The sequence below is a fragment of the Belonocnema kinseyi genome, chromosome 1 (assembly GCF_010883055.1).
Source record: "Belonocnema kinseyi isolate 2016_QV_RU_SX_M_011 chromosome 1, B_treatae_v1, whole genome shotgun sequence".
Taxonomy (NCBI): domain Eukaryota; kingdom Metazoa; phylum Arthropoda; class Insecta; order Hymenoptera; family Cynipidae; genus Belonocnema; species Belonocnema kinseyi.
In genome coordinates this window covers 93,930,540-93,936,539 of record NC_046657.1, presented here as the reverse complement: position 1 = coordinate 93,936,539, position 6,000 = coordinate 93,930,540, and the positions used below count along the sequence as shown (strand labels likewise).

General features: G+C 37.3%; 1 protein-coding gene across 5 annotated transcripts in view; it reads left to right on the top strand.

Moving 5' to 3' along the window:
* LOC117169531 (WD repeat-containing protein 87-like) overlaps positions 1 to 6,000 on the top strand; it is a 129,260-nt gene that overhangs the window by 87,471 nt on the left and 35,789 nt on the right. Inside the window, exon 1 of one of the 5 annotated variants that reach the window (XM_033359138.1) lies at positions 3,544 to 4,950. The exons of the other annotated variants lie outside the window; for them this stretch is intronic. The gene's annotated coding sequence lies outside the window, so the exon portion shown is untranslated. Of the gene's footprint in view, positions 1 to 3,543; positions 4,951 to 6,000 lie in introns of those variants that run through there. 5 annotated transcript variants of the gene reach the window in all.

Genomic DNA, 6,000 nt, shown 5'->3' with positions numbered 1-6,000 from the left:
CCACATCTTAATTCAGTATTGCAAGTGGTTAATATGATGACTCACCATACCAAAGCGAATGTCATTTTCGATTTCCCTATTCAATGGTTTAAATACTGGTAGGGGAATGATATTCATGGTTCTAAGACAATTAGAATCGTTATAGGACAATTTGATGATAAATTAACAAGATCGTCAAAATTTGTTTCGAGCCTTTTGCTGCTCTTTCTTGACTTTTAAAAATATACCATTAATGTACCAATTATACATTTGTATGAATTATAAATAGTACTATAAAATAATACTATTATTTATAATATATATATTTAAAATTAAAACCAATCTGCTTAATTTAATATTTTCTTCAGAGTCTCCAGTAGGCTCGGGCGATGTTCTTTCTTCCTTCAGCGCACCCGCATCATCGAATGACACTTTGAAAGACCCATGCGAATGATGAATAAAGCTCTTCAACGCAACGTTGCCAACTCTGTTAAATAAGATTCCAAAACCGATCATTCAAAAGAATTCCCTACCCTTGAGCCAATTTAGACCAAAATCCAGCTCGCTTTATCTACCCAATTGGCTCTATTCTTTAACACCAATTTTTGCTATTTGTTCTCTTCTGAAAGCCAAAATTAGAACATGGTTGGCCGTTGGCTACGCAACGCTCAAGAAAAACTAACGAAAGGCATCGTGACCTCGCTTACTGTCTCAGAGCAGTATGCGCTTGGTTCACCAACGCCGCCATTTTGGAACGATAAGGAAAGCACTCTATAGGAGAATAGAGATAACAGACGTCCTACGCCCTAAATTGAAATAGGTTCGAAATTACTAAGGTCGTCATCTAATAAGGTGCTCTCTAAATATGAATCAACGAAAATTCGCTGATTAATCGGTTATTATATACCACTCATTGCAATACGCGTACACTGAGGGGAAAAAATTGGTACTTGCTTAGTTATTACTAGGAATTTTGTTCGTAAGAATGATTAGTAGGCTAAAATAGTTAAACTAACCAGAGAAATTGTGATTAAACTTACTAAAAAAACTGGTAATTTCAACTTGTTTTTACGGTCTACTTAACTATGTAAAACATTGTAACTTTACCAAATAAAAATAAGTAATTTAAACAAGAATATGTTTCCAAATTATATTGATTATAAAAGGTAGATTTAACGAAACTACTGTCAAAATAGTAAATCTAAGTAAAGTAAACTAATTCGAATAAGGTAACATTGTTCAGCAGTTTAATATAATAGTGATATTTATTTTTATTTTAACGGGATAAACAAAAATTTCCAAGCACAGTCAGTGACGATGCTAAGAACAAAGAAGTCATAGTGGTATCGGATGACACATTAGATCATCATTTATCACATCTTTGTATGATAACTATTTTGCTAACTAATTAATCGTTTCATAATAAGACCTAGTTACTTTTATAAGATCAACTTTACTAGTTGTTAATAGTCAAACTCACCCCTCAATCGCAGTTATCTCTACTAGAAATGTAATTAAATGAACTAGGAAATATCTAACCCATACAATATAGTTATTTTTTGAAACTTCTAACTTTTTAGATTGTATATGCTCAAAACAATATTATGTGTTTTTTAAATCTAAATTTGACCTAATGTGGTACACCCAAACATTTATTATTTTAAGGACTATAGCTCTGTAAACAAATCAAATGAAATGCATGAGAAATGACCGTACGGGGAAATAAATAATGAAGTAAAATATTTTTCAAATACAGTTTTTAATTTTTTTAAACTGAAGTACCCTGTTGATCATTTCTAACAATAAACGAAATACGGCTCCGGCATTTTATTGAATAATTTTTCCAAATCCTGTTAAGTCCTTTATATTCCCTTCAATTCTGTTGAATAAATTCTAGAAATATATAATATTCCAGAAGCTTTCAGAGTGACCCATGAAAAATAACTCCTAAAAAAACCCTGAAATTCTTTGTATTATTGGGAATTCTTTAAATTCTCGAATTCATGAGATGAAAGTTAAAAATTCAAAATCCACATGATTCAATGTAAATTACACTGAATTTCAGGTTCTGTTAGGAGACTCTAATAAGTGAATGCAACTGACAATGAGAGGTCGTAAGATAGTGTAACACCGATTTAGGTGGGGCTTTGCAGTGTGAAAGTTCATCGAACCCCATTAGATACGTATTTTTTCCTTCGTGCCAATTTGAGTGACCCACTTTTCACAGATTAATAGAGAGAAAACATTTAGTTTTTTGGTTAGCTGATGAGCAGTTTTCATTTTGACACTCAAAACAATATGAAGCTATGAAGCCTTACAGAAGTAGAGTCAGCGGTCACCAAGCTTGCTTACATTCACGTGGCCTTCGAATGAGGACCGTCCAATTTCCGGTGGTCTTACCGCCCCTCTCAATTCTCCAGCAACGCCGCACTCTCTTCCTCTATTTTCCGCGCTAGCCCCTCTCTTTTGCTTTCGTCGGCACTCTATCTATCACTCGTTTCTTCCGTCTTTCCTCTTGCAATCTTTATTTCACTGATCTGCTGTGTGTCCTCCCTGAGTCTCCCATTCTCTCTTTGTCCCTTTCTCTCTTTTTCGCCTCCGCCTTCTTCCTTCGATCTACCTACCCTGGTAAACTGAGCACAGCTGGCACCAGAATAATAAACCCACGCGCTACTTCAGTCTTCTTGGAGAGTGGAGAACAGCCAAAATGTTCCCTGCGTCGCCTAAACACTATTGAGACCCTGGAGTTGGACTAACCAACCAACCAGACGGAATGAATATCTTCATATCCCACTTCTTGGTAGCATACATGTGTATCGTGAATTTCAAGGAAACATCAAGATCTATTTGAAACTTTGTAAGATAAGATAAAAAAACTTGATCAAGAGTTAACAGCCGAAAATGTATTCCGAGTTGCGTCGTATAAGCCCTATAAACCTTACTTTATAATCACTGCAATTCACGGTGAATTAATTCATGTTTAGTATGTAATTTGGATTTTCAAACCCCCTTATTGGAAGTTTTTCTTTTAGTACGATCTTGCACAGAGATGATTTAAATCATAGCTCTCATCTTATATATAGAAATATGAAAAATAATAAAATAGACTACGTTCTACATATTTATCAGTGGTTAAAAATAAGAAAAATGAGGAAATGTAGTTTTCCAACCGTCAATGCTGGAAGCTTTTCTTTAAGTACAATTGTCTTGGGGAGCGGCTCAAACTAAAGCTCTTTTTTAAGTCCAGAATTTCGAAAAAATGTTTTCCGAATTCACTGAAGTTGTGCAATTTTATGGTCAATTTTTAAGAAAAATGATACTTATTTTTTGTTACAATATTTCTCCTGGTACACTTTAGATATTTTTGGGAATGCATTCAGAGTAACGACATGATGGTAGGGTGAAAACTTCAGTCATAATATATGGATAGTTGCCTATTTTATAAAAAAAAGTAACGTTACTATACGTATAAGGTGTTTATACGTCAAATACCGTAAAACATAACGACCTTTAGTCATCGTTTGTTTTTTTATCTAACCATCATATTGCGTTCTCATTCACAGTTTCTTTATTTACGAGCCAAAGCAAGTGTACATATGTTGAAATGAAAGCTCAATGTTGGTCTGCATCAAACCCTAGGCCTAGTCCCTACACACGAGATGAAATCGCGTTATCGAGAGGGTTATTCGGTAGCATTTGTTGGGATACCGGGTAGCGTTGGTGAGGATTGGATCAGGCAGCATCATACAGAATAGGGACATAGGGTGACGAACCCCTACAGCCTACGTGCTGCTTGTACACCCTGCGCCAGAAAGGACCCCCACTCTCCCTTGTGCTCTCCGGCTTCATGTCTCATCCGACCCCCCTCCCCGTTACTCCTGCGCCCCGTTGCATCGACACCATCATTGGTTCACCGGTCCACGCAGCTGCTGCCGATGTGCTACCGCCGCCGCCGTCGTCGTCACCCTCCGTCTTCCTGCGCCGATCGTCAGTCAGTCCGTCGTTTGTTCGCCGCGCGTGAGCAACGTGTACCTCGTGTACGTGATTTTCGGAAGGAAACGAAGCACCGTAGCCGCCCACTCAATCCTCCTCCACTTCCGTCGTCGTTATCCGAAGGGTCGACCGTCCTCGGCATCGCTCGTGTGCCTCCGTTACTATCGCCATTTTGTTACTCAACTCTCGCATGTTTGTCGACTCTCGAGGCCGGAGACAGTTCTGTGCAACCGGCACTCAGCACTCGAGGTGATACGATACAGATGTCATAGCTGGTGGGAAATCCGAATACAAGGACCAAAATTGTACTATTATTCGGGGACCAAAACTTTGGAGGATTGGAGAACCGATTTAGGGGAGAGAAGCTCCAGCCGGTTGCTCCCTAACCCTTGACGAGAGGGAGCACGGAGACTGGGGTACCAATCTACCCCCTCCATAAGTCTCTCCCCACTTGCCACTTTCGGACGAAGAGAAAGACTTTTCGCCCCTGGCGAATCACTCGCAGGGCGGTACCGGTGTTCGCCCTTTCGACCTCTGGCGGTCAAGATTCAAGAATCGTTTCTGTTGACGCGAAGTCCTCGAGTCGAACGCATCGTTTATCGAGATCGGAGGTGATTCGCGTTTTCACATGTAACCTACCAGAGTGCCAAAGAGGCACAACGTCCAATAGTAACTAAGGAATTTTTATTCTTACAGTAAAGTGAGACCGAGTCGGAAAAAATATTGCAACGTGACAAAAAGTGATTTATCGACGATTTTGTGGATATTGAGGAAGAGGAACCTTGTTTTGCTAAAAGGAATCTAACTAGTGTTTTGTGATGTGAATTGTGAGAGGTTTAAAAGTGGCGATATCGACGCTTTTTGCAAGAGAGGGGAGAATGAGAAGGGCGAGAGGCAGAAGAAGAGAGTGAAGAGTGACCTTGAGACACGACAGAATAGTGAGAAAAGTCTTCCGTGAACCAAATGATATGCCAAGAAGTGAGTATAGAATGGGGCCTTCGATATTATTGCCGGTGTTTACGAATTCAGGCGTTCGTAGAGATAGGGGAAGAAAATAAACTTCCGTTTGGAGAGCTTCAAACGCCATTTTGTGTCCTGTAGAAATAGGGTGCAGTGTTATTTCCCTGCTTGTTGGGAGTGATGTCGTTAGTTGTTATGGACTATATGTAGTTATCATAACCTATCACTCGGAAGTATACGTGATGTATGTGAGATTAGTTTTTAGAGGTTATGTTAAGTTATGTTTATGTTAATATTTTCAGATGGTTTCAGACTTCTAATTTTTTAATAAGGGCATTGAAAAAATATATGTTTTCATTTTTTATCCCCTCTGCCCAATTAGCTACTTATTTGAATATGATTGAACTCTTTGTTTTGAAAATAAGTTGAATTTTAGATTGTCTAAATAATGGTCTATATTATAATTCCATTCCTATTTTATTCATTTAATAATTATTTACGGACCTGACATTTTTATTTTTACCTTCAATTTTATAGAAAAGCTGAAATTCCTTACTACTTTATTTAGCTGACTTTCATTTAACAAATTTGGCTCACGAACCTTGCAGTTATTATTTTTATTAAACATTTCTTTAAAAATAATTTGAATATTAATAAAAGCCTATCAAGCAGAGTTTTAGATCATTTTTCAATGATACAATCAGCCCTTAATCTTTAGAAATGGACTATAATTGCTGCAATTTCACAGCGAAAGTAAAGGCACAACAATGCAAGTAAACATTAGTAAATTAAAAAATTTTAGTTTGAGTTTTTTCAGTAATTCTTACAAAATTAACAGCAGTAATGAATCGGTATACATATATTTCTCGATTCTAAATATTGCTCAATTTTGAAGTCGCTATTATGATCTATGAGCCACGTGAAAACTTTTGAGAAGATATATAGCAAAGATTGTTGATTCTTTAATTCATTTTGTCTCAAAATCATTAGAAGGCACCTTTTTCTTCTTTTATTCTTGCTTGTAGACATGTAAAATAAAGAGTGCATGGTGGGCGGGTGGTATTAAAA